The sequence below is a fragment of the Sus scrofa genome, chromosome 5 (assembly GCF_054392235.1).
Source record: "Sus scrofa isolate SSC_HxYL_T2T_F1_AM1 chromosome 5, Sscrofa_HxYL_maternal_Yorkshire_Landrace_v2.0, whole genome shotgun sequence".
Lineage (NCBI taxonomy): Eukaryota > Metazoa > Chordata > Mammalia > Artiodactyla > Suidae > Sus > Sus scrofa.
In genome coordinates this window covers 72,070,989-72,098,710 of record NC_139387.1, presented here as the reverse complement: position 1 = coordinate 72,098,710, position 27,722 = coordinate 72,070,989, and the positions used below count along the sequence as shown (strand labels likewise).

General features: G+C 51.3%; 1 protein-coding gene across 5 annotated transcripts in view; it reads left to right on the top strand.

Moving 5' to 3' along the window:
* Positions 1-27,722, top strand: part of NTF3 (neurotrophin 3) — a 71,296-nt gene that overhangs the window by 10,167 nt on the left and 33,407 nt on the right. The window contains exon 2 of one of the 5 annotated variants that reach the window (XM_021090893.2): positions 10,491-10,609. The exons of the other annotated variants lie outside the window; for them this stretch is intronic. The gene's annotated coding sequence lies outside the window, so the exon portion shown is untranslated. The remainder of the gene's footprint in view (positions 1-10,490; positions 10,610-27,722) is intronic. 5 annotated transcript variants of the gene reach the window in all.

Sequence of the window (27,722 nt, the reverse complement as noted above, 5' to 3'; positions counted from 1 at the left end):
AAATATCCTCCCCCTCTGGCTCCAGATCATCCCTTGGGGAATATAGTTCAAGTTCTCAGTCTGGGATTATTTCCATTCTGTGTCTAGCAGACCTACTCCTGCTGGAACGTGGGGCCTGCTTCCACTGGGTCCAGGAGGGAAAAGGCAGCTCCAACAAGTGCATCCCATGATGGGGAAGGCGCCCAGCTCTCCTGACACCCAGCTTGCCTCTCAACTGGCTCAAAAGGACTCCAACTAGCTGTGACCTTGAGCAGATCCCTTTCCCTCCATGAGCCTCTATTTCCTCTTCCAGAAGAAAGAGGGAATTGGATTCATCAGACGGTCCAAAGGACCCTGCCAGTCAGGACAGTTCACCTGTTCCCTGACCCAGCTGCTCCCTGACCCCCGCTGTGGTCCCTGCCTGGGATTTTCAGGTACCCCTTCTGCCCTGGAGGACTTGTGTGCAGAGATGCGGAGGGGGTGGAGGAGGAAATTCAGTTATATGATGCCAGATAAGTTATTGAACATATGGATGAGTGCATGTTTGTAAAGTGCCGAAGAAACAGGCTTGCCAGATTTGTGGCAGATCTTGGATTGGAAGTTGGAAGCGTAGGGAGAGGTTTATGTGGGATAAAATTATCTTTGGGTAGCTGCATTCAGTGAGCTACAGACTCCGCCCTCAACTCTCCCAGAGACCAACTGTGTGATTCCGGGAGTCCCTGAACCATAGGGGATCTCACTTGCCTTGTCTGTTCAGTGGGGAGTGAAGGGTATCTGGCTTCCATGAGCCCCCACATTTTCCTGCCTCGTCATTCAGTATGGGAATTGAGGATGCATAGAAAAACCCAGATGGATGGTTTGATGGGGGAGAGGGCTTAAATGGAGAGGACCGTTCTCTAATCGCAAGATGATACAAGGGGCAGAAACACGTATCTGTTCTTGAAGTTGAGACGAGCCTTGGAGGGTTTATTCTGTGCGTACACTGCGCTTAGAAAGCACCCCCCTCCTTCTTCACCAAGGAAACTGAAAGCGTGCTTCACATCTTGGTGGCACCATTACTTTCTCCTGGAAGCCTCCTTGCATCCCCCAGGGTGCCTGGGGCTCCCTGCCTCTGCTGAGCCTCCCCGTGTTACCCCACTTAGCATTCCTAGCCTCTCACTGGAATGGGCTCATTAAGCATCCCAAGTCTCAGGCCCTGTGCTCAATGCTGGAGAAGATGCAGAGATGAACCCTGCAGCTCTAAGCTCCAGGGTTGGTTGGGGAGCTAGTGAGGGCCGTGGCCCGGTTCTATCAGTGTGCTCCGGGGAGGGGCCATGGGATCATGAAGGGGCAGGTGCAGATGCCTGGCTGGAGTGTCGTTTGTCGGTGGGATTGATGAAGGATGGGGAATCCTCTTGGCCCGCAGCAGGTGGGAGGGTCCAGGAACGGTCTTCGCTTAGTTCCACTGCGGGACAGCGGCTTTCTCGTGCCTGGGTTCCCAATGCCAGACCAAGCCTCTGGCCATGGATGCTGAGAGCCCATCATGATGGGAGCCCTTGGCTCTTGAGGAGAGTTTGGGGAAGGTGTGTGTTGCACAGATGTTGGTGCATGTGCTGGTGCGTTTTGCTCACACGTGTGGGTAGTAGAAGGATCTCGCTTGTGGCTGTCAGCCCAGGCAGGCGAGGTGCGTCTGTCTGAAAGGCTCTTAAGCGCTGCTTCTCTCTGCTGCCTCCCTGCCTCCCCTGTTGGCTCTGGAACCACTCCCGACACAGGGACAGGCTGCCATCTACTGTCCACTCCTGTCCTCTCTGAATCCCTCCTGCACAGTGAGCTCCTCGGCATTTTTTTTTTTTTTTTCCACATCCTGTTTTTAATTGGTCCAGATACCAGCAGAAATGGAATAGACATCAGGTCCTTATTAAGTAATTTCTTTGGAATGTAGAAGGGGCCTTTAAAAAACATAACACATCTGTTAGATGTTTTTCTTATCTGCTTAATATCTAAAGTGTTGTCTTAAGGGGGCCTCAGGCTACTCTCATTTCTTCTTACCCAGCATGCAGGGAACTTGGGTACCATGCCGAGTACCTGGTGGAGGCAGGCTGGGGCCTGCCTTCAGGAGCCTTGCAGTCTAGTTGGGCACAGGGCAGACCTGCAAAGAAATCGACTGCAGGGTGGGGCAAGATATGTTGGGCACGTGGCACGTGAGTGAGTGGCAGGGATCCCAGAGGCTTTGGGGTTTTGGAAGAAGGAGGAATCCTTGGAGGCAGGTGATTGGGAAAGACAAGTTTGGACGGGTTGACCAGGTCTGCTCTTGAAACGCCAGGGCTCAGGGAGAGCCTCCGGAGGTTGCTGTGTGATCCCATGAACCAGGCTCCGAGCTGGGAGTCTGGGGATCTGGAAGGTCCTTTGACCCAAGGCTGTGGGTTTCGACGTCCTGGGGTTCGAGCATCCCTGACCCTGCGCCGCATCCTGCGGTGGCACACAGGGGGCAGGGCTCCTGGTTTCCACCTTGTCCAGGAGCAGTAGGACCAGAGGCCCTCTTGCCTCCCCCGCTGGGGGAGCATCTCAAGGGGAGGTCCTGTCCTGATGACCCCGACACACAGTGGGAGGGAGCGAAGTTCCCAGCGTCATCTCCGGGGCCATACAGATACAAGACGATGGCAGCTTCAGGCTGCTGCTTCTCTCTGTGTCTCGCCTGGACCTTCCTTCCAAAGATGTGTGTGCATAGCACTTGGGTCAAAGGTAGTGTCCCCAAAGAAACTTCAAAAATATCCAGGTGCTGGTCAGAGCTCAGGGCTAAGCTGCCTTCATGTGAGAATTCATTCATACATTGCTTTTATGGACTTTAAAAATAATTGTCTAAGACTTTTGATGGCTGTGGATTAAAATGGGGGGAAAAGTTGCTTTTCATAACTTGCTCTCTCATTCTTTCTTTTTCTCTCTCTTTCTTAGTGTTTAAATGATCATCAAGGAAACCGTCAGTGTATTTATTCTGTGTCCTCTCTCTCTCTCTCTCTCTCTCTCTCTCTCTCTCTCTCTCTCTCTCTCTCTGTGTGTGTGTGTGTGTGTGTGTGTGTGTCAGAGCAAGAACAAGAGAGAAACATATTTTCGATTGTGGTCTATTAGCAAGTCTAGGAAATCAAGTTGAATTTGGGTTGGGTTACTGGGAGGGAGACCTCAGCTTGTCACTCTAATCCGCCAGCATTTCCCTTCTACCTTTTGGCTCTGGTATGTATTGGAATCTACCTTCCTGTCCCCCCCTTCAGTGTTTACATCTCCTTTCGGGGCTGCTGTATCAAGTTACCGTCTGTCTGCAGGAAGTCTCCTCAGTTCTTGGGGGACCGACAGAGGCACAGTCAAGGATGAAGCCTTTAGAGAAGGTCCAATTTTTGACTGTGAGGGCAACAAAAAAGGGACTAGGGGTTGGAGAAGGATGCCCCCTGTTTGTCCTGTGTTTTCTTGCAGCACCATCACAGTTTCAGATTCCCAGGGCTACAATGCCCCAAACCACTTTCTTTCTTTTTTTTTTTTTTTTTGATCCATAATCCAATGACTGTTGCCTAAAGAGAGTGAGCAGGGCTCAGGGTAGAAATGGAAGGAGAGCAGCCCATGTGGAGGGAGCCGGACTGGGAGGTTCCCTGCAGGCCTGTGACAGTAGGCGGAGAAGGGGGCGTGGAGAGTTCCAGGTGAGGAAGCAGGTGGAAAGAGCCTCCAGGTGAGGGAGGAACCCAGGTCTGTGGTGCATGGAGAGCAGCATGGGGTCCAGGGAAGTGAGAGGCACTAGGGCAGACACTGAGCTTGCGCCTCATCCCAAGGATGATGAGAGCCAGCAGGGGTGGACGGGGAGGGCACAACCAGCCTTCTGTTTTCAAAGAAAAGTTCACTCTGGTGCAGTAGGGGAGACGGCTCTTGATAAATAGTTGTTTGATGGAAAAAAGACTGTCCGTTGGATTGATGGAGAATGAATGAATGAGCGAACCAATGACTGAAATGCAGAGGGGAGCATCACGTGGGATTTGATCCATGGTCACTCTGACCAGGGCTGGCTCCGGGGGAGAAGAAACCAGGTGGGGAGGACAGGGGACAGTTCATGGATTGGTGTGGCTCTGGCTGTGGGGAACCAGGGACCAGTCTAAGAGCAAGGCTGAGAGTTTGATTGGCAGTGGGGGGGGAAATCCCACCATTTTTTTTTCATCTTCTGTGCATTTCCATCCTGATTATGGATTAGGAATCAAAAAAAAAAAAAAAAGAAAAAGAAAAAGAAAGTGGCTTTGGGCATTGTAGCCCCGGAAATCTGAAACCACTATGGGGACTTTTTCCAAAGTCTGCAGACCTTTCCATAGACTCCAAGTGGAATGTGGATAGATGGTAAGGTTTGGGGGGCATCTGTGGGGCCCCAGATTCTGGACATCAGATCCACCTATAGATGAGTGTGTGTGTGTGTGTGTGTGTGTATTTCAAATTCTCCTGAAAATGACCGGACCTCACAGAGCCTCTTTGGCTCGTAGTGGATCTGTATGGGGAGTTTCCTGCAAGCTCACACCGGTTAGCATAGATAAGGAGGGTGTGTGTGACAGTGACCCAGACAGACACCTGGCGTGCTGTCCAGCGACTTGGCATATGAGGATGCAGGAATTCCCCTTAGGGAAGGCACAGGGAACCAGAGAGAACTGCCAGTGTCATCTCCAAGGTCTTAGCTCCACAGAGACTCTCCCATCTTCTTACTTTTCTGTCCTTCACCTGCTCTTTGAGATCTTTTAAGTTTGGCCAACCAAAGTTGAATGTCTAGAGTTGGCAGAGCACACATGCTATGTATGAGATGCCTTTATTTACTTTTGGCCATGCCCATAGGCATGCAGAAATTTCCTGGCCAAGAATCGAACCCGCGCCACAGTGACAACCAGAGCCACTACAGTGATCCTTAACCTGCTGCACCAACAGGGAACTCCTATACAGGTACTTTCATACATGGCATCTCTTTAATTCCGCAACTGCCTGCAAAAGGCAAGCCTCATCCTAGGCTGGAGGGTGTGGCGTCTGCAATTCTTTCAGAGGGCAGAACTGCTGGCTTGTGGTCTCCAAATGATCAGATTTCCCGCCCTGGTTCTCCTGGGAATTTGCAGACCAGTCATAGACGCTATGGTAGGGGCAGCTCAACAGGAAAGTGAGCAACTCTCTGCCCTCTAGGGTCCGTGGGATCCACTCACATGCCAGTCTTAGGATGTTGGTGTTCCCAAGAGCCACCGGGCCCCCTTTGTTAGAAGGAATTTGTCCTCTTGCCCTTTTCCTGTTAGGAAGCCAAGGCTTGTAGGTCAGAGAAGGAAGCTAAAAAACCAAGGTCTGAAAAAGCTTATGGGGTCTGAAAACGTTGCATTTCTAACCATGTGTTCTCATTCTCGAATGGTAAAGTGGACCATAAAGAATGGTTGCAGTCCCTGGGTTTCTCTTTTACAAGAAGGTACCCCTGTGTGTGCTGGCAGGTGTGTGGGACTGGACACGAGTTTCCGCAAGTGTTTGGATTTGGGATTCTCCAGATCGCCGAGCGGCCTGAGTGTGGTTGGGAACTCTAATGTGGTGGAGGGAGCCAGGTTGACCAGATGTGGGGCCCGGGATGCTGATCCCCTGGAAGAGGCTGGGTGGCCATGCAGCTGTGATCTGCAGCAGAGGCAGGGAGCTGGGGCGGGGGCATCTCGTTCTGCATGAGGCACTGCTAGGGGGTTGCCCGTGAGAGACAGAGACAAGCCCTGCAAAAAGCAATGGAAGCAGAAACCCACAGGACTCTCTGTATATATTCCTGCAGATGGAACTGAAGTCATTCTTGGCAATGGATGGTTTCTACACCTCCCCCCCATCCCACACCACACTGCCTCACACAACCATCACCCTCAGCCATGGCTTTCTGTTTTTAAATCAAGGGACAGTAGTGTTTCAAGGAGAAGGACAAGAGAAGAGCTGAAGCATTTATATCTGGGCTCTTTAAAAAAAATGTTTATTGAAATATAGTTGATTTACAGTGTTGTGTTCGTTTCAGGTGTACAGCAGATGATTCAGTTACCCTTATGCACATACATAGCTATTTTTCAGATTCTTTTCCATTATAGCTTATTATAAGATACTGAGTTTCCTTCCCTGTCTAGACAGTAGGTCCTTGCTGGTTATCTATTTTATAGATAGTAGTGTGTATCTGTGAATCCCAAACTCCTAATTTATCCCTCCCCCTTCCCCTTTGGGAACCCACCATACGTTTCTTTTCTATGTCTGTGAGTCTGTTTCTGTTTTGTAAATAAGTTCATTTGCATTTGCACCAAATGTGGAGGGACCTAGAGGTGATCAGACCGAGTGAAGTAATAAATCAGACAAGGACAGGCATCATATATCGCTCATGTGTGGAATCTTACAAAATGATACACTATCTGGGTTCCAGGCGAGTTATTTTGTTTGCCGAAGTCTAATCTAGAACGTGTTCACTCGGGGCCACGGACTGGGTAGAAGGGTGACTCACAGCCCTGAGGCATGTTAGATGCCTCGACTGCAAGAAGAGTTAAGAATGCTCCCCCCACCCCATAACCCCTCTGTAGATACACAGCAGTTGAGGGAGAAAATGCTTCTCGGGCTCTTTCTGCCTTGGAGCTCATGATGAAGGAATGGAAACCCCATGAACTATACAAAGACTTAAGCAAGAAGACCTGGGTTCTATTCACCAGGGGTCCTAACCACTTGGAGCCTTGGTGTCCTCTTTTGTAAACTGGGATAATAAACTCCACTGACTTAACATAATTAGTGTACAGTTTCAGATGAGATAATGCATTGGAAAGTGCTTTGCACGCTGGAAATTCCTTTACAAATATATGTTATGGTCGAAACATGCTAATAGCACATTGTCCTCTGTGGAAGGCGGCTCTCCTCCAAGCCGGGCTGGGAAAATGTTCCTTAAAAACAATGCTGCAGGAGTTCCTGTTGTAGCTCAGTGGGTTCAGAACCTGACTAGCATCCATGAGGATGCAGGTTTCATCCCTGGCCTCTCTCCATGGGTTAAGGATCCAGCGTCACCGTGAGCTGCGGTGTAGGTCACAGATGCGGCTTGGATCCCACATTGCTGTGGCTGTGGCGTAGACCGGCGGCTGTAGCTCCCATTAGACCCCTAGCCCCGGGGATTTCTGGGCTGCAAGTATGACCCTAAAAAGAAAAAAAAAAAACATGTAAATGATGCTACAGCCCTGGATGTCCCTGCCACATTTGAGAGGTGGGGAGGCAATCTTTGGGGGGCACCAGGAGAAATGAGAGGACATGTTCGAGCTGTGGCTTGGAAGGACCACTGTGTTACTTTACCTCTTTCGGATGATGTCACCTGGGGTGTAAATTCAGGGTGTTGTCTTTCTCGAGGGGTGCACGGGACGGCGTGGTATTGAGAGTGGACAACCCGGGGCAGTTGAGATGTGCAGGAAACTGGGTTGGTGGGGGTTGCTTGCCCCTTCTGCGAGGCCAGTCCCCAACTTTGCCTCCAGCTGCTGCTCTTGTTATTCACCGCCTGCACCATTATATCTGCATCCGAGGGGAGAGGCCGAACTTGCTCCCAGCGGGATCGTGGGCCTGGTTGCAGAGCTCAGAGATGGCCCCCTTCCCTGTCTTCTGGTTCGTGTATTTATCACTATGAAAACCCCCTTGAAACATCCCTATTCTCATGTTGCGTCGACAATGCCTTATATCTTTGAGGTTATGAAATATTCAGTGTCCTTTCCTCTTCGCTCTTCCAACTGCCTCCAGGGGGTCGAGTCTGTCTGGTAGTGGGGTTTGCTGTTTCTTGTCGAGGGCTGGCTTGGTTACTCCTATGGCCAGGCTGTCTTCTGTGGCAGATTCTTTTATATCCCTTGCCTGTGGATTCCGTGCTTTGTTTCAGCTTCTTCAATTATTCGTGGCGTCTTGATCTTCTTCGAAGGATTCCTTGTAGCTCTTGGCCAATGAAAACCTCCCTTCTTTGTTTTCAAGCCTAGGCAGTTATAAGTGTATTTTTTAATATGTTTTCTATTGTGCACATGGACTTGATTCGGGAGGAAGAGGGTTGCAGTGGGTACCCAGCCTGCCATCTTGAGAAGGGAGTCCCCTCAGTTCTTAAGGATGCTTCGGTCAAGTGAAACGCGAAAGCCACAGTGGAGAAACCAGCATAGTTCCTGCCCCATAGCAAGGGCTTGTTTTAGATAGAGAAAATTGTTTTGTTAGTTGCATAGTATTGTAATTAAAATAGAGGATCAGTTCCCATTGTGGCTCAGTGGGTTACGGACCCAACATAGTGTCCATGAGGATTCGGGTTCGATCCCTGGCCTTGCTGAGATGGTGAAGGATCCAGTGCTGCTGAAAGCTGTGGTGTAAGTCGCAGATGTGGCTTGGATTGGGCATCGCTGTGGCTGTGGTGTAGGCCAGCAGCTGCAGCTCCGATGGGACCCCTAGCCTGGGAACGTCCATATGCCGCAGAGGCAGCTAAGTAAGAGAGAGAGAAAAATAAAATACAGCGTCAGCTGGGTCTTAAATCCCATTTCCACTTCTCAGCTATGACGTCTTGACAGTGATGCTATCAGTCAGTTTCCTTAAGTATAAAAGGATGACATGATGATGTTGGAAGGACGAAGATACAGTGTGGAGACTCAGAGAGTCTGGATCGCGGTCAGGTTCAGTACCTGTTAACTACAACTATCAGGACATTGTTAGTTAACCCAAGGGAGGAAATAACGAGATATAGTGCCTTCTTAGGGAATCTAAGGGCAGGAGCTGTGGCCACGCTTCATAAGACACTAACTTGGAGCCTTCAGGCCCTTCTCTGTCTATAGGACCAGGGCTCTCTCTGCGTCTAAACCCCACTCCCCCATCCCCCGTTCTAGGCCTACCATCCGGCAATCCCAGGGCCCCAGTTCCAGATTCCTTGGAGTGAGACTCTGACTGGCCCAACCGGAGTCAGAGAGACATGCTAGTTCCTTAGCAGGGGCCCCTGGATAGAGGTCTTGTCGTGTCGCACATGACTTCAGGGGCCCACCCTTTCAACAAAGGTGCAGGTTTCTGCAGCACAGGCCTGTGCACTGACCGCTCACCCCTAGATCTTCTAATACAAGCATCAGTAAATCACATTAGAACCGAAAGCGGTGCCCAGGTGAATGCAGACCACACCAGAAAGCAGAGTAGGTCGCGGGCGCAGGAAGTAGTGAACAAAGGGCAGAATCATGGGGAGTTCCCGTTGTGGCTCAGAGGTTAATGGACCCGACTGGTATCCATGAGGATGTGGGTTTGATCCCTGGCCTCCCTCAGTGGGTTAAGGATCAGGTGTTGCCATGAGCTGTGATGTAGGTTGCAGACACGGCTCCAATCCTGTGTTGCTGTGGCTGTGGTGTAGGCTGGCTGCCACAGCTCCAATTTGACCCCTAGCCTGGGAACCTCCATATGCCACAAGTGCGGTCTAAAAAAGCAAAAAAAAAAAAAACCAAAAAAAAAAAAACCAATTTGCTCAGGATTTATGGGCTCGTTTGTTTGCATACAAGGGTCAGGACACCGGGTGTTATATTGTGCTTGGTGCTTTAGCGCCTATAATCCCGCCCCCTTTAGCAACTCAGCAGGACAGGCATAATCCTCCCATTTCACAGATGAGGACGCTAAGCCTTGGAGAAGCCAAGCTACTTGTCCAGTGCAGCCTCGATCAGCAGCCAGATCCCTCTGACTCCATAGCTCCTGTGCTGCCCAAGGACTGAGCATCTCCTCCTATAAAAGTTAGAATTGTTGTCTGCCAGGACCATTCATCCTTCCTTGAGGATACACACCTTTCTGTCAGAATCACACACTTTCCCTGGTGAAGTTCTTGTATTGCCGTCTTGGGCCTGATTGTTAGATTAATGCTTGGTTAACGTTAAGTTTGTGACCCCTTTTTGTGAGACAGCCCTGATTTTTTACCAGTGTTTTATTACCCCAAATAAAAGGTGGGCATTCCAAAAGAACACCAAAAAACTGAGTTGCCTCTCACTTCTCTCTGTTTCTTACATTATCTGGGATTTTCGTTGATGCGTGCATCTTGGGGGCTCACAGCAAAAAAGAGTGAATGCGGGAGTTCCCGTCACAGCTCAGTGGAAAGGAATCCATGAGGATGCGGATTCAGTCCCTGGCCTCCCTAAGTGGGTTAAGGATCCAGCACTGCTGTGAGCTGTGGTGTAGGTCAGAGACGCGGCTTGGATCCCGTGTTGCTGTGGCTGTGGTGTAGGCTGGCAGTTGCAGCTCCGATTTGACCCCTAGCCTGGGAACCTCCATATGCCACACCTGTGGGCCCTAAAAAGCAAGCAAACAAAAAGAGTGACTGCACCCAGTGCCCCCCAACACATGCGTGTTTGAACAACAAGGTCCGAGGGTGGCTCTTGATCCCGCGTCAAGTATAGTGCAAACTCCTGGGACGTGATGCCTTGTCCCCGTGACACACTCTGCCTGGCTTCTCATAGCCAGACTTCTGTTCATCTTATTCCCAAAGCTTAGGACCGCCTTCCAACTTTGTTTGACCATTACAGGTGCTCCCACGGGAAGCCTTCCCTGAGGCCAGAAACATATGACATCCCTGGCATGTCATTCACTGCATTATAGAAGCTCAAGTGTCTGTCTCCCCCATGAGCCTGTCCACTCTTTGTAGGTAAGGACCCTACTCTGATTATGTCCCCCAGGAACTACTACAGCACTTCAGAAATGTTGCTTATGCTGACCTGGACTCCAGGCCCCCTTACAGTGGCACGGGAGGGGTCCCAGAATTTGGCGAGACTCTTTCCAGCCTTGATGGGTCACTCTTGGTCGAGTGTGTCTCTGTGGTTGTCTTTCAAAGTCTCCTTTTCTTCCCTGGGAAATTTCAGCTGGGTAACTTTAAAAAGCAGCTGCTTCATTCTTGGCCCAGGCTACAAAGACTTGGCTCTGCCGGCAGGTGATTCTTTACATCAGTGTCCAGAAAGCATCGTCTATCCAGAAATATTTAGTAGGCTCCTGCTCTGTGCTGGAGCACTGTTCTCAGTGCAGTGGACAGAGCACAGAAGGAGAAAGGTCAACCCTCTGCTCTCAAGGAGCTTGGGTTCCAATGAAAAACAATCCTTAAGTGCAGAAACAGACAAGCAGATGGGTGGATGGTTAGACAGACAGGCAAGTGAAGTTTTCTTAGGGAGATGAATGCCAGGATGGATGATAAAACCAAGTGATATGATGGCCAGTGGGAGAGGTTATTTAATTTAATTAAATTAATTAATTTATTTATTTTACGGCTGCACCCAAGCATATGGAAGTTCCCAGGCTATGGGTCATATCGGAGCTGCAGCTGCCAGCCTACACCACAGCTCACGGCAATGCCAGATCCTTAACCTGCTGAGCGAGGCCAGGGATCAAACCCGCATCCTCATGGATGCTAGTAGGGGTTCTTAACCCGCTAAGCCACAACAGGAACTCTGATAGGTTGTTTTAGATTGCTATGTCCAAGACACAGCAGAAGACTGGGACAGAGAGTCAGAGAGGCTGGCTAGATCGTGTGGGCCATACGGTTTATTTGCATGATAAGTTGCAAGGTGTGTAATTGGAAGCTGTGCCTCCAGCCAGACGGTAGGAAGCCAGAGTTTTTCCCCTTCAGGTGTGTTGGGATGCCATCGGAGGCTTTGGAGCAGGGAATAATGTCATCCAGTTAACATCTCTAACGGGTTGCTCTGCCTGCTTTGTCGGGGACAGGCTATAGATGTAGAGACAGTGGGACACATCAGATGCCAATTCAGTGGGCAAGAGAGAATGGGGGACTAGACTCAGGGGGTCGGGAGGGTATTAATAAGGAGCCAGAAGATTTGGGATCTGTTTTGGAAGGAGGGCTGGAAGAACTTATTGATGGAAGAGTGAGAGAGAAGAGTGTACAGAAAGCTATCAATTGGAGTTCCCTGGTGGCTCAGCAGGTTAAGAACCTGGCGTTGTCACTGCTGTGGCTCTGGTTACTGCTGTGGTATGGGTTTGATCCCCAACCAGGAACTTCCACCTGCTGGGGGCATGGCCAAAAAATGCTGTCAGTGGAAGAAGGAACAACAAGGTCTGGGCCAGGAGGCCTGCCTTTGACCATGTTGGCATCCTAAGGCCCCAGAAAGAGCTGCCTTTCAGCCTGAGCACTGCAGCGTGTGCTGTGGCCAGGCGCACAAGAGAAAGGAAAATAGAATGTTCGGTATGCTTCATTTATCCGGTCTGAAAAAAGAACTCTGCTCAGTGACCTAATGGGCATAAACTCTGGTGCTGCAAAACCCTCTCGGCTCTCTGCTGAGTGCCTGATATGGTAAGCTCTCGTGTCCTTGCTGATGGGGAGCAAATACAGAAATGCACGGCCCCTCACCTCCGTGAACTCCCAGTGGATCTAGGGAAATAAGACATCGGCAGCTAAACGCAGCTCAGGCTCAAAATGACCAGGGCCACGGGACCGTTATCCACAGAGGACCGTTGGAGTTCCAAAGACTGCTGGTGGGTGATTGAGGACACCCCTGGATCAAGCAGGAGGATTAGGGGACAGTTCTGGATGGTGCTGATGGAGGCACCGGGGTGGGAAGGCATGGGGTGCTTGGGGCTGGACTGATGCCTGAAAGGGAGAAATCCACGCCGAGCAGTAAGAGAAGCTGCATCCCAGAGCAGCGTCTAACCCCCTCGCCTCCACCCTGGGCATCGTGGTTTGGGGTAAACGCCTTGCCACACCCCTCATGGCTCCTCTTCCCTTTTGCTGCTTAAGGTTTGCATTATTACCCCCTCGGTGCGTTCTTTGAACTTTTGGCAACTCCTCTTTTGGTCTCCTCATCTGTTCTGAGTGTAACTCCTTGCTCCATCTCGTGGGCTTTGCTTTGTAGGCTGTAGTGTTTGAGATTCCGCCCTCCTGGAGTGTTTCTCTGAATTAGCATCATCGGGTCCCTGTGTTGCTCTTTTGCTGCCAACCCATGACCCAGGAAAGGAAGGCCTCCCTTGAGTGAGGAGGAGGGCTCTGGAGAAAAAGCTACAACTTCCAGCTACCAAGTTTACAGGGCTCTGCCAAACCTGCCTTTACATGGAAAAGCTATCTTCTTTGGGGTCGGTGGAAACAAATCATTGGGCTCCTTTGGGATGCGCCAAAATACTGCTTTGCAGAACGGCAGAATAATCCATCAGATTACAGCCCAGCATTCACTACTTAAAACATTCTTGCCCATGCATTGGCTGGCGTGTGCACGTACACATCCACGCATCTCTCCATGCCCTTTTCTAGCCTCTGATGACGTCTCACCTCTCCAGGAGGCTGGAGTCCAGGGCTTATAAAGCTTGGATCCTGGAAAGCTGCTCCTTCTGCCTCGCCAAGATGGCATCTCCTTCCTTCTTCCCCTGGGGAATCATTGGCCGCTGGCCAGTGGTTGGGAGCTGGATGAGAAACACCCTTGATGTCTGGCGGTTCATCCCTAAAGCCTGGCGTGAGTCTGCATTGTGGTCCATGGGCTGGCTCCACCTGGCTTTGGGAGAACCCCATTTGAGCTTTTAATCGGTCCCATGATTCCCAGAGGGACCTGGGACTGTGTGGGTTTAGAGGAGCAACCGGCCTCCTTTCCTCCTGGCCCCTCTGCAGGGACCTTTTGCTGTGTAGCCGTCCTCACGAGACACAGGAGAGAGAAGTAGGGCAGAGAAGCAGGTGAAAAGCCTCAGTCTTGTGCCTTTTCTTAAACTCCATCCTGAGGTAGGAGAAACCAAAGATATTGCTCTTCCTTGATCAAAGGAAGGGATATAGGATTCCTCTGAATTCTTATGAGGTTGGATACACTCCCAGGTAAGGAGACTTCTGCTCTTTGCTTTGGCCATCCGGAAACCCATTACCACAGTGTGGTTGGCTTAGATTTTCTTTATCAAGTGAGTAGACTCCCCTTTGCCTCTTCAGTTTCTGAATGGTTATCACCATTTCTCATAATCACTCAGAGTAGAAGAGCAGCTTTGACGCATTTAATCTCCAGAGAATGGTGATCGGTGATAAGTATTTATGAGGTGGGGAACCAGGCTCAGTCCTGTGTGTGTGATCTCAGGACCCCTCCCAGCAACTTGATGAAATAGCAATTTTATTTCTGTTCCGTTTTGCAGACAAGGCACCTGGGGCTTGGCAGACAAGGCAGGTTTGTCTCCATTGCCTCTAAGATCATCTGAGACACTGTGTATTTCACTTGTTTTTCTAAAGTCGTTTCTTATTCTCCCTGTATTATAAGCTAATTCCAGCGGGAGTGGGGGGACTTTGGATCTTTGCTGCCCTGCTGCATCTCCAGCACCTGGCGTGCTTCATGGCACGTGGATGAGTGTGTGTGGAAGGACTGTGTAAGTTTTCCAAGATTAAATGGCTGGGAAGGGGTGGCTGATCTGGGAATCACCCTTTTCTGGTTTCAGAGTCTGCACTCCTAACCATGACCTCCCCCTGCCCTCTTGTTTAATGTATAAATGATTCCCCTTCTCCAACTCTGCCCCTCTCTCCGCTGCCTTTCATCCTTCTCGCTGGAACTGAGAAAGCAGGGCTGTCATTTACTAGATGCAGTAAGTGAGGTCCCCCGACCCTCCCTGCCTGGTAACCTCGTCCCACTCCATCTCCCAGTATGATCCTTGCTTCAGCCCCACTTAAGTCAGAGGACTGAGTTCACAGATCTGGTCATTTTCTGTAATCGGAAACACAAAACACTTCCCTCCTTCATCCAAGAGTTTGGGCTTTTCCTAGGTTAAGATCAGGGCCAAAGAAGCACCATATTGCTGGTTAGGGCTACGTGAAATCCCCTCTTTCCCACATCCCGTCAGTGGGAAATGGAAACGATGATAGTTGAAGCTGTGGGGGGTCCTTTCAAACATAGTTATAACAAAACACTGGTTTAGGATCATGAAATAAATATGTCCATTATGGAGAACTGGAAAGATACCAGAATCAATGAAAAGAAAGACAGTTACCCGAAATCCATCAACATTTTAGGATATATCCCCTGAAATTCTTTTGCTCTGTGTGTTTGAGTGTGTACATGCACATATGTCTCTGTGTATTTCCCCTTTTTTTATAAGGGGGCTTATCATACCTGATAAAATTTATAGTTGAAAATTTTCCACTTCATATTGCTTTATATGTATTGTTCTCTGTAAGTTCACTTAATTTTCACTGCATGATCTCTCATCATATGCCATACTTTAATGGTTTCGTGACTGTGGCCCTGTTTTGGTTTGGTTTGGTTTTGGTTTTGGTTTTTTTGGCCACACCCATGGCATATGAAAGCTCCTGGGCCAGTGATCGAATCCGAGCCACAGCTATGACTGCGCCACAACTGCAGCAATGCCAGATCTTTTACCACAGTGCCCCGGGGGAACTCCCTTGGGCCACTGCTTTCATACTACGGTTAACCATCCTTTATTCAATGTTTATTCACAGATGTGATTCTTTCTTGGAGGAGATTTCTAGGAGGCGCTTTTCAGCTCAGGGCCCATCTCACATGGTGCCTTGGGAAAGCACTTGGGTGTGGAAGCCAGGCCAGCTTGGCTATGAATCCCAACTCCCTCACTTACTAGTGGGGTGACCTTGGGTACGTCGCCTACACATCTGTCATCCTCAGGTTCCTGTACAAAGGGAACAAAAAATCCAATTCACTGAATTGAGTGAGGCTGAGATGATCAGTTCGTGCAGAAGGCTTCTAACAGTGCATGGCACATGGGGAGCCTTGAATCGAGGGCAGCATTCAAGGAATAAATGTTAAGATGGATAAATCAATAGCAGACTATTAGGGATTGTACCTGTATTCACGTTGTTTCTTGCCAGGGTGACAGCCCTCCAGGGCCTTCGGACTTAGTGGCCAGACGTGTCCTGCAGTCCCAGGACGGGCTCTCCCCTCCCTTTCCTGTGCTCCTGTCTCTGAGGCTCTTGCTGTCTCCCAGGGTGAGGCTTTTATCCACCCACATGCGCATGATTCACGCCCCCCACTCTCTCCCTTGTTGTCAGTTTATTTAATCCCTTTTCAGGAAGAATTAGAGCCCAGCCTCAGCTTTTCCAGTTGGCTCTATCTGTGGGTCTTGTTGTAAATCCATTCTCTTCGTGGTTTAGACATCTTCTCGATCCGTGTCCAGCCTGTATTTGTTTTCCCTGCAGATGTTGGGGGTGGTTGGAGGATGTTTGGCTCCCATCAGCCTAGCCTTCTGCCCCTTCAAGTTCCCCTACTTGTTTGGGATCTTGACCTGGCTGCCCACAGGCCAGGGACATCTGGTTTGAGGGTCTCCCCAGTCTGGTGATGCCAGGAGTGGCACAGTGACCAAGACTTTCTGGAGCTTAGGGAGAGGATGCTGGGGCCCCTGCCAGGTGCAGCTGGAGTTTCTCCACTTGGTCGGGAGCTCCTTGGCTCCATGGGATGCATGACTCAGCTCATCTCCTGTGGCTTGTGAACAAAAACTCAACGTCCCATTGTCCGCTGTGGACACAGAGTGAGGCAGGGGTCTGGTTAGACCACGAGAGTGGGGCAGCTTGTGCATTTCATGGGGCTTCCGTAACAACCTGGGCGGGTTTAAACAACAGGAATTAGTTGTGGCACAGCTCAGGGGGGCCAGGAGCCTGAAATCAAGGTCTTGGCGGGGCCCAGCTCCCTCAGAAGGCGCTAGGGAAGAAGCCGTCATCCCAGGCCCTTCTCCCTGCTTCTGGCAGCTTGTTCCATCACCGGTGTCCCCCACCTTCACAGGGCGCCTCGCCGAGTGTCTGCACATCGCCTTCCTTCTGCGCGTGTCTGCCTTTGCCCACATGTCCCCTTTTCGTAAGGACATGGGTCATGTTGGGACGCAGCCTAATGATCTCATTTTAACTTGCTGCCTTCTGTAAAGACACGATTCCAAGGAAGGGCACACACACTCTGAGGTCCTGGAGGGTAAGGGCATCCCTTTGGGGAGACCCAGTTCAGCCCATGGTAGGAAGGAGAGACACTGAGGGTCCCTAACCACCCCACCCCCCTATGCGCGCGCGCGCGCGCGCGCGCACACACACACACACCTTGGGCAGTGAGGTCTGTGCCCAGATAGGCAGTCAGCTCTTTTCATGATTAACCTGAGGCGGGGCAAGACCTTTGCAGGGGGCTCGGTTTCAGTGCGTGATCCCGTGATCCCCGTGGGGGAAGATGCTTTCCTCCCTTGTCTCAACCCAAACATTTGCATTTTCCACGGGACTCCTGCCTCCCTTCCCCCACACCCTGGGAGGCACTGGAATCTGGAGGGAAAGCATCCCAGCAGGAGGCCAGCCGGTGGGGAATGGAGGGACCAGACAGATGGAGTTGGAAGGGGGGGTGGCGGGATTAGGAAGGGACTGGAGAGGAGCGCCAGGTTGGTGGGAGGCTGCAGAAGGTTCCAGGCCTGCCCCAGCCCCACCCCTAGGCTGCGTGCCCCTGGCCTGGGCTGTTAACTCCTCTGCGGGTGAGACTCAGACCGCTGGCCTCTCTCTAGGACACCTTCAGTGAGATCCTGATGTGTGGAGCACATGGGGGTCCCCAGCCCCGCAGGGAGCCCAGCCCCCTTCCCGTGGAAGCATCTTTCAAGCAGGGGCAGGTCACCCATCACGCATCGGGCGCCCCGCCTGCTGGTCTGCTGACCTCTAACCGGCTCCCACTTCCCTGCCTCCCGCCTCCTGTTTCTTCCCACGTGGAAGCTGGCTACTCCTTTTCACGAGTCCCGTTATTCTTGGGCTGCACACATCTGTCTTCCATCGCTGTCGGCCCTGGGAGGCTATGCCAAGCCTCTTGAACGCAGCCTGTGCCTGCCTGGCCTGGACCGCGCGAGCAAGCTGGGAGGTAGGAAGATGCCTGTATCTGGGGTAGGCCGGGTGGGGGGGAGTGTCGAGGGGGCCCTGGCTCTGACTCCTCAAGTGCTGCCCAAACGAATTAAATGAACCTTCCGGTTGTGATCGCCCACGATCACAGTACTGCACACACAGCTCACAACACACATGTACACACCATTTCCCATATTCCAAGGGACTTAAGCCCTGCTCAGGCCACTGGTTTAGCCTGCAGGCCCCCTGGGCGGTGGAGGCTGGGTCTGCATCCTGTTTGAATGGATGGTAGGGAAGGGCAGGGGGGTGTGGCTCAGGGAAGGGAGGGTCCTATTGGGAGCACTCTGCTGACTCAGAGATGCTGATGGGCAGGAGGCTGGCTCTCTTCATCCTTCTACTGAAGCCCCTTCTGTGATGGACAAGGGATGGTGAAGGGGATGCAGAGAGAAGGGTCAAGCATGAACGTCAAGGGTAAGAATCAGACAGTCTAGGCAGACCAGCTGTGGCACACTGGGGGTCATGGTGGTCCTTCCCAGGCTGGCTAAGACTCAGTGCACTGGGGGCCAGTGGCGGAAAAGAGGGTGTCACAGGGCACCCAAGCTGCTTGCTTCTCGATGCTGTCTTCCTTCAGGCATCCTGAGAATCCCACAGTCAGAGGCCCGGGCTCAGGTCTTCAGGGGCACCTACGTTTTTCTCAGCAGGGACTCCATGGGTACTTGCGTGGGGCTTTTCTCAGTGATGCGGGTTACATGGCAAAGCATTAACCGCCACGAGCCTCCCCCCCCCCCCCGCACCCCAGCCCCCTGCCATCACCATGACAACCAGGAACACCTTCCCGAATTTCCAAATGCCCTCTAGGAGGGGCAGGACCAGCCCCTTCTGAGAGTCACGTAGACCTACGTTGATTAAATGAGTAAAGAGCAAATGAATAATACCCTCCTTCAGTGGTTTTGCAGCATGCTCCAACATCCTCTGCTCATTCTAGGAAGGTATTGAACCCTGGGAGCCGGACCTCTCCAGCCCCAGGTGGAGCCTTGCCGATTCTTGAATCCATCTCCCTCTGCTGGGACCGACTGCACGCAACCCTCCCAGGCAGGGCTGCACAGGCTCCTCCGGGGGAGCTTGCGGGCTGGGCAGGCATTGTCCTCCTTCTGCCTCTGCCCAGCTGGGAGCTCTGGGAGCCCCTCCTCCCCCTCGGCCCCTCCCCCTTGGAGCAGCAATTGGGGTCAGAGCTAAGTGTCTGGCTGCTGGAGGAGAGGTCTGTGTAAGAGGCCCTCTCAGCAGCGCAGTGCAGATGGAGTGATGAGGACCAGATTCGGTGTCTGAGCTCCGCTAGTCACCAGGATCTTTACCAGGCTTCCTGGAACAGACCAGGAAACAGAGCGAGTTCCTTTAGGTCAAGTGATTTGGGCCCAAGCTCCCCGGAGTCCTGGAATGACTCTGTTCGTAGTCGAGTACGCCAAGCCCCCGGCAGCTGCTCATCAGAGCGATGGGTGCAGGATGGGAAGTTCCAGCTGCCTTCCCCACCCCCCCGCACCCACACAGGGGTGCGGTGCCGTCTCTTCTTGGGTTTGCTCACCTGCACTGTGGGGACAGTGATCATCCAGCTCCTTTTGCTACACAGATAGGAAATGAGCACAAAGAGGAAATATTTATGAAGTGTTTTGAACTCCAGAGGGAACAGGCGCTGTGCACGCCCATGGCATCTTAGGGTTTGATGTATGCCCGCTCAGAAGGTGGAAATTAACCTAATCCAGCGGTGAGTGTCCTGGTCAGAAAGATCCAGGGGTTTGCGAACCAGAGGCCCCTGGGGCCCCCCTCACCATCCTGGGAGGCCTCCCATCCAGCTTCTACCTCGACTCTGTCCTCTTCACAGCCAGACTTCTTTTTTTTTTTTGTCTTTCTAGGGCCGCACCTGAGGCATATGGAGGTTCCCAGGCTAGGGCTCGAATCGGAGCCGTAGCTGCCAGTCTGTGCCACAGCCACAGCAACTCAGGATCTGAGCCGAGTCTGTGACCCACACCACAGCTCACGGCAATGCCCGATCCTTAACCTACTGAGCGAGGCCAGGAATCAAACCCGCAACCTCATGGTTCCTAGTCAGATTCGTTAACCACTGAGCCAGGACGGGAACTCCTCAGCCAGACTTCTTAACGGCGATGCCAGTGTCCTTTCAGTGCTCAGACTGCCACCCACCCACACACTCCAGAGCTTCCTCTGCCTATGGCCTCATCACTAAACCCAGTGAAAAAGCCGGCCTCCTCCTGCTGGGCCTCTGAGCATCCTCTCCCGAGCTGTTGTCCTCTCGAAATTCTCTCTTCCCTGGATCCCCGACTTGATCCTGCTTTCCCCCTGCCTCTAGCAGTCTCTTCCTGGTTTTCCTAGCTGACTTTTCTCCTCTGCCTGACCTGGGCTCCTCCCTCTCCTTAGCCAGTGTCAGGCATCCAGTGGTCTTATGTGTGGGGCTGACTTTCAGAAATAACAGGGACCGTGGCTCAGCGGTAACGAACCCAACTAATATCCATGAGGACACGGGTTCTATCCCTGGCCTTGCTCAGTGGGTTAAGGGTCCAGCATTACTGTGAGCTGTGTTGTAGGTCACAGATAAGGCTGAGATCTGGTGTTATTGTGGCTGTGGTGTTGGCCGGCAGCTGCAGTTCCGATTCAACCCCTAGCCTGGGAACTTCCATATGCCCTGGGTGTGGCCCTAAAAAAAACGAAAAAAAAAAAAAAAAATACAGGGACTCTCTCTAAAGCTACAGACCCATAAACCCCGGTGCCTGGGTGATGCTCTGCCCAGATGTCTCATGGGCATCAAAAACTCAGTGTGTCCCTACCTTCACATGGGCTCCCTCCGTGCCACAGACCACTCTCCCTGGAGGGAACGTTCTCCATCGTTTCCCAGCTTAGTGAGGAGGAAATCCTGCTGCCACATCTGGTGGCGTCAGAGCCTGGGCTTGTCCCCCTGCCGTGCCCCACGATCAGGCAGCCTCCACATACCTCCAGGTTCTGATCTGTGAGGCCGCTCTTGGGTTTGTCTAGATTCTCCTCATCCCCACTGCCACCCCCTCCTCGAAGCCACCTTCATCTCTTGCTGTTCCCCAGCGTTGCACAGCTCATTGGATTGTTTCTCCACTTGAAATGCTGTGGTTCCCCAGTGCTTCTGAGTCCTTGAGATGACCTCCGTCCTGTTTATACTTCCTTCTCTCCCTGTCCAGCCCCCTCCCCTCTCTCCTGCAGCCTGGCTGGGTCTCAGCACACACCATGCACTGTCTTGCCTCTGATCCTCAGGACTGGGGTGTCAGCTCCTACCCCCTGGAACCATCTCTCTGCTCCCCGTGCTTCTTGCCCGGCCCTTGTCACCCTTCAGGTGTCAGCTTCAGCACCGCTTCCGTGGGAGGTTGTCCCGAATCCCCTGTCTGACCCTAGGGCTCCCTGCCACATGCTCCCAAAGTACCCTAGACTTTCTCTAACACCCCATTTTGGTTTTTTGGCTAGGCCCACAGTATGTAGACGATCATACCCTCACTGCAGCAGTGACACCACCAGGTCCTTAACTGCCAGGCCACCAGGAAACTGCAACATCAGCTTTATGGAGCTGTAATTGATGTACAGTACAAGGGACCTGGTTTTTCTCCCCCCCCATTTCTTATTCTAACTGGTTCAACACCTTTCTTACTAGACTAGAGACTCCTGAGGGCAAGAATCATCTGCCCCATTGTTTTCTTTTCTTTCTTTCTTTTTTTTTTATTTTTTTTATTTGTCTTTTGTTTTTTTAGGGCCCCTTCCACGGCGTATGGAGGTTACCAGGCTAGGGGGTTGAATCGGAGCCGTAGCCACTGGCCTACTCCAGAGCCACAGCAACGAGGGATCCGAGCCACATCTGCGACCTAAACTGCGGCTCACAGCAATGCCAGATCCTTAACCCACTGAGCAAGGGCAGGAATCGAACCCACAACCTCATGGTTCCTAGTCGGATTCATTAACCACTGAGCCATGACGGGAACTCCTGGCCCCATCATTTTCATCCACACTGAACACAGAGCCTGGCTTCAAAGAAGCATTCAACACGCGGTTGTCAGACGAAGGGATGAGTGCGTGAAGGGTGTTTGCCGGGAGGCAACCTGGAATGGGATCAGAGATCAGGCCTGGGATTAAGGCACCAACTTCCTCAGGGTGGCATTAGGAATTCTCAGCACCAGTCGCTAACCCCGTTCCCTTTGGCAGTAGTCACTCGGTGCCACACAGCCAGGTAAAAAGTTGAATGAGGTTCAATCCCTTCCCACAAGCTGCTTATTGCTTCTTTGAAAGGCTCTTAAAACAAGCTCTGAAATGATTTTGGCAGTAGACGGACCGGTTCCTTGTACCTCTGTGAGCAGTGATGCAGAAAAAGGGAGCGTGTAAGCACATGCGCACACGCACATGCATGCTCCCAGATACGGTGCCCGTATACAGGGACATGCCCACACCCTTTCTCTCCTTGACAAGATGGTACCCACTTTTCAGTTTGGGTTCTTGGCCTGCCAGGGAACATCCCATTAGCCTGCGTGCTGGGGAAGCAGACGTGACCAGTTTTGCTGGTTCCCTCTGCACCTCCACCCATCTGGCAAGCGCTGCCATTATATTGTCCTTCCCCCTGAAGTTAACACCTGATTTGTACCCCCCACCCCAACACACACACACTGACTTTCTCCTTTCTGTGCATAGAATTCAACTTTGCTTCCTCTTCTGGAGTCTCAGGTGGGATGACGTCAGAGGATGGAGAGTGACCACGCCCTTCCTCCTTGACCCCCAGCACATTTCCTGGAGGCTCCCCAGAGGCAGCCAGTTCCTGCTGGTGGAGAAGCATCTGACAAGAAGCCTGGCGGAGCCCCCAGGCCCCGTTAAGGACGCATCTGTCCTTCCCTCTGATTCCCCTGCTCGAGTGACACACAAGGGCTGGTTCCTGCCGTTCACACCCCAGCAAGAGGCTGTTTCCCAGACGTCTTATAAGTGATTCCACTCTCTTTGGGGCTGTTTCGTATTTCAATTATCGTCAGGGAGGAACATATGTGTGGGATGTTTGCTTGGCTGTGAGATTTCATTTCCATTTCTTTACACCTGCGGTTACCATGTGAGACAGAGAAGACAGAGCCCAGCTGATGTCCCAGACTCGGGTCATCAAGGTGCTTTGGCTGTCGTTCCTCAGAAGGGGCTGCGGTCCTAGAGCCGATGTCATCAGCATGGCATTTGTGGGGCTGGCTTTCTTCTCTTTGGGGTCTCTGCCTCTCAGTCTCCCTCTTTCCCAGGCGTGTGATGTGAGCTCTTGGTGCTTTATGCGCACAAGATACTTGATGCGCCCTTCCAGATGCTCCTTTCGATTTGCAGCATGTCCCCAGGGGCCAGCTTATCCTCTGGCTTTTCCTGCTTTTCCTGATCCCACCTGTCGAATCCCCCATGGAACCTCCTGAGAGCAGAGCCGGTCTCTGTCTTGTTCTTTTGTCCCCACAAAGCCATGAAGGGAGCACATCTGTATATGTTCCTTTCTGTGTCCACATGTATTATTAGGCATAAAACTGAGACATATTTCATCATCGTTTCCCCTCCCCCCGCTCTGTGACCTCAAGACATCTTCCCAGGCAGGACAAGAGAGGGCAAGGTCCCCTCCAGTCCCCCACTCCAGCTTTAACTTCATTCTTCCCTCTTTTACCATAAACTGGATCAGAACCAACAGCCCTGTCGGAGTACATTTCTCTGCCTCAAAAGCGTGCCCCAGAGAGCATTTGATTCCTTGGCAGCGAGGCGTAGGCTTAATTAATTTTTCTCTTTTTCCCTTTGAACCTCTTGGAATACACACACATACTCACATTCGTGCACAATTGGGTGTATAAGAATTTTAATGGCAGGTGGTGTTAGCAGTTCTTTTCCTCCTGATACAGACCAGGGTTTTTCCATCTGGACTTTTTAGCAGGACCTAAGAATATTGACTTTCTAACCCCTTGGATTTGGGTGGAGCGAGCCAAGCGGGAATGGGGGAGAAGGTTCAAGGAGGAAATATGCTTATATATAAATCACACGTGAAGGCAGTTTTGAAGTCATTATTGCTTCAGGATGTGTGAACCGTAATTATTTTTTAAGGTCTCGATTTGCCCAATGAGCATTTCCCGGGGTTGCAGCTCCAGGCATGACGTCTTTGCTGTCAGGGGGTCCAGCCTGGTCTGATAGGAGTTTAATCACTTTCAAGGGGGCCCAGGGTGGGATCTGGTTTCTCCCAGCTGTGGTCCCATCCGCCTGCAGGCTGATGGCCACATGACCTCGTCGACTGAGACAATGGAGTTCAAATGAAGAAGACACTTCTTTTCTTTTCCTTCTGATTTGTTTTAATGCTCGGCTGCACATGGCAGTAAATCGCTTCTACGCAGCATGGCTGTTGGTCGTTAAACTTGCCTTTTGCCCTCATCAGCTCCCCGCTCAAAACAGGCAGTGCTGTTTTGCCCCCCCAGCTCTAAAAGTGACTTCTCAGCTGCCCGCCATCACCCTTTTGACCCCCGACCCGGTCCTGCCTTCTCCCCACCCTCTTCCCCATCTGCACACAACCACTTTCCAAGCCTCCAGCCCTCATGCTCCAGCTGCTGCCGCCCTGCACCAGGAATGGTCGTCCTAGGCAATAGCTGTCAAGGGTCATGTACAATACCCGCCCCCCTGTGTTTTGGGCATGTTTTACATCCCCAGAGAGTCGTTCTGAGTAATGAGGAAGGTCAAATGGGGGCAGTCTACAGGAAGAAACTCCTCGAAGGAAATCTGTGTCCATAAGCTATGCCCATCCAAGATGTATGTTGGGGGTTAGTTACTTAAAGAGAAATCGGAGAACTCGGAGGACCTGGCAAAAGAAAATTGAGGGAATGCTGAAAATGTTTGAGGGGTATGTGTAAGAAAATCACACAGGCTGTGGTGGAGAATTCGATTTGTGGTGAAACTTGGTAACAGGGTAACTTGTTCTTTCACTGAAGTGTGCTTAAGTGTGTGTCAGGGGGCAGCAAATTCAGCATGTGTGCTATCATTCTACACTTTGGTCATAGCAGACATCACTAATCAACCACAGCATTCCCTCCCATGGTCACTGCTTTGCACACAGAGCAGACATCACTAATCAATCATAACACCCATTCCCACTGAGCTTCCCAAGGTCTTTTAATCCTCATCATGGGTCTCCATGGAGCCATACATCAGTCAGTTGGATTTGGAACTTAGACTGAAACCCATTTGGGACCTCTTGTTTTATGGAAAGAACATTAGAGTCAGAACACCTGAATTCTAGTCTCCAGCCTACTCCTTATTAAAAATCAATTTTTAATAATAATTATCTAACTTCCATTTCCTCCTCTCTATCACAAAGGTCTGAGGTCAGGTTAAGTAAGATAACAGGGAACTTTTCAGGTAAATATGCGGTTGTGTCTCGAACAGAAAGCCTCATGCGTTACAACAACTCAGCAAGAGATGACTGAATATGCATTTGTGCTGGCACGTGCTCCCCGCCAGGCATGTGTAGAACAATAAATAGTAATTTTTTTCACTCTTGCTGTTGCCTTTAGTGTCCTCAGTGAAGGCAGATGGGCAGCAGCCTCACTTCGACTTGACATTGTGAAGACTCTCATTACATCTCTCTTTTGCAAACTAATATACTGGTCCCTTGTTCCCCAGGGGGACAGAGGTAATACACATGAGTTGGGACCTGACATGCTGCGTGTATAGCTCTGTGCCAATGCCAGGCCTGCTTTAATGTTTGGCTCTGCAAGGCATCTTCACTGTGACTAAGGAAAGCCCTGGAAGAGGTCTTGGTTGAGATGTTTGTGCAGCTCATGGTCCTAGTGTTCCCGCTGCTGGTGATGAAGGAGGACTGGGGGCATGTGGAGGAGGTAGGACAGGCTTTTTTGGAGGAGGTTTCATTGCAGCTCAACCATTCCAGGGTCCGGAGGCTGCAGGGTGGCGTGGGGGCATCCCCAAGGCTACCTCCTCCAACGTGACATCAGACTGGCAATATGACATTGGATGCTGCCTCCAGACTGGGGAGGTGTTATGTTCAGAGCAGCAACCTCAGGGGACATTCTTTGAGCAAATTGAACCCTTAGGATCATAAATTCACACATCCTGAAATGTCAATGGCTTCCAAATGCCTTTCTCATTATATATATTATACATCATGCATTCTACTTCCTGTCCTGCTGATCTGCAATGAAAAAGGCAAGCAGAATTGATCTCTTCCATGTGGCTTCAAATTCTCTTTGGACTTTTCCTTGTTTTTCTTTCCACTCAAATGTGGGCACTTCATACCAAAGGCCACTCAAGGCCATTATATCTGTTACTTCTGGAATGAAGGGGGCAGAACTGAGATCACTGCGTTCGGGCAAGAGTCATTTTAATTAAACAAATAGATGTGGATCCCCCACATGTGTGCTAAACAATATGGAGGATATTGAAAGATGTAAAAAGTAGTCCCTGCCCTTATACAGCTTAAAAACCATCACGATAAGGAAATACACAAAGGATACGGCAGAATAGAAGACTCACCAAAGAGGTGATCGTTTGGAGGAGGCAAATCCCCAAGGCTTCCTGGAGGAGGTGGCAATTGTAGCCCTTGAGATGCATCCTGCAGCGGCTCTAGATATACGGGCTGGGATGGGGCGGGGGTGGAGCAGCAGGAGTGACAGGCAGAAGAAGCCACCAGAGTGAGGAAAGGGCGATGAGAGCCCTAAAGGGTGCAGGGTGCAGTGAGGATGGGCTTAGGTAAGGGCTGTGGCCTAAGAGACAGGACTCCTTTTGCTAAGGGTGGGATCCAGAGGCAGAAGTCTCACACTATAGAACTAGGACCAAGATCCTATGGGATCTTGGCAGGTCTGGGGATGCTTGGATAATTGAAGAGCTGGCCCAGTCCCCTTGCCGTGATACCTCACTCCTGGGTACCAGTTTGCTGGGAGCACTTGTCAAGCTGCTGCCTTTCTCTGGGCCTCCGTTTCCAGGCCCTTAAAATCAGGAGGCTGAAACAGCTGATTCGAGGTCTGACTTGTGTGATTTTGTGATGACGATAGGAGCATCTTTTCCTCCTTCATTCCTCCCTTTCTCCCTCCCTCTCTCCCTCCTTTCCTTCCTCCCTCCCCGCTCCTTCCTTCCTCGTGCCTCTTTGAGATGGGAATGGGAACACAGAGGCATCCATTACCAGCAGAAAGTCAGGGGCCCGGTTCAGGGCTTGGTCCAAGCCAGGCTTTGTCTGTTTTCTGCTCTAACACAGGTGGTCAGCGTGACTACTCCTTCCACCAACTTGGAATTTCTGCTCAGTTCAGCAGATGCTTTCTGCCCAGTTCCTGGTCTAGGTGTTGTGTGGGGTGGTGTGGGGTAGGGATTCCTGCCAATCTCAAAGCAGACAAGTCAACCTGGAGAGGGTAGTGGGTCTGAGACCCCTTGTTTATCAGGGTCATCATGGTGCTTTTTTTGGGGGGGTTTTTTTTTTTGGCCTCCCCACAGCATACAGAATTCTCAGGCCAGGGGTCAGAACTGAGCTGTAGTCTCCACCTAAGCCTCAGCTGCAGCAATGCCAGATCCTTAACCCACTGTGCTGGGCCAGGGCCCCGACCTGTATCCCAGCGCTCCCAGGACACCGCGAACCCCATTGCACCACAATGCGAACCCCAGGAATTTGTTTTGTTTTGTTTTGTTTTGTTGCTGCACCCATGACATGCGAAAGTTCCCAGGGCCAGGGATCAGGGATCAAACCCGCATCATCGCAGTCAGTGACTCAGTGCTTTAGTGGCAAAACCGGACCCTTAACCCGCTGCACCACAAGAGAATTTGAAGTTTTTTTTTTGTCTTTTTTTTTTTTTTTGTCTTTTTGCTATTTCTTGGGCTGCTCCCGCGGCATATGGAGGTTCCCAGCTAGGGGTCGAATCGGAGCCATAGCCATCAGCCTACGCCAGAGCCACAGCAACAAGGGATCCGAGCCGCGTCT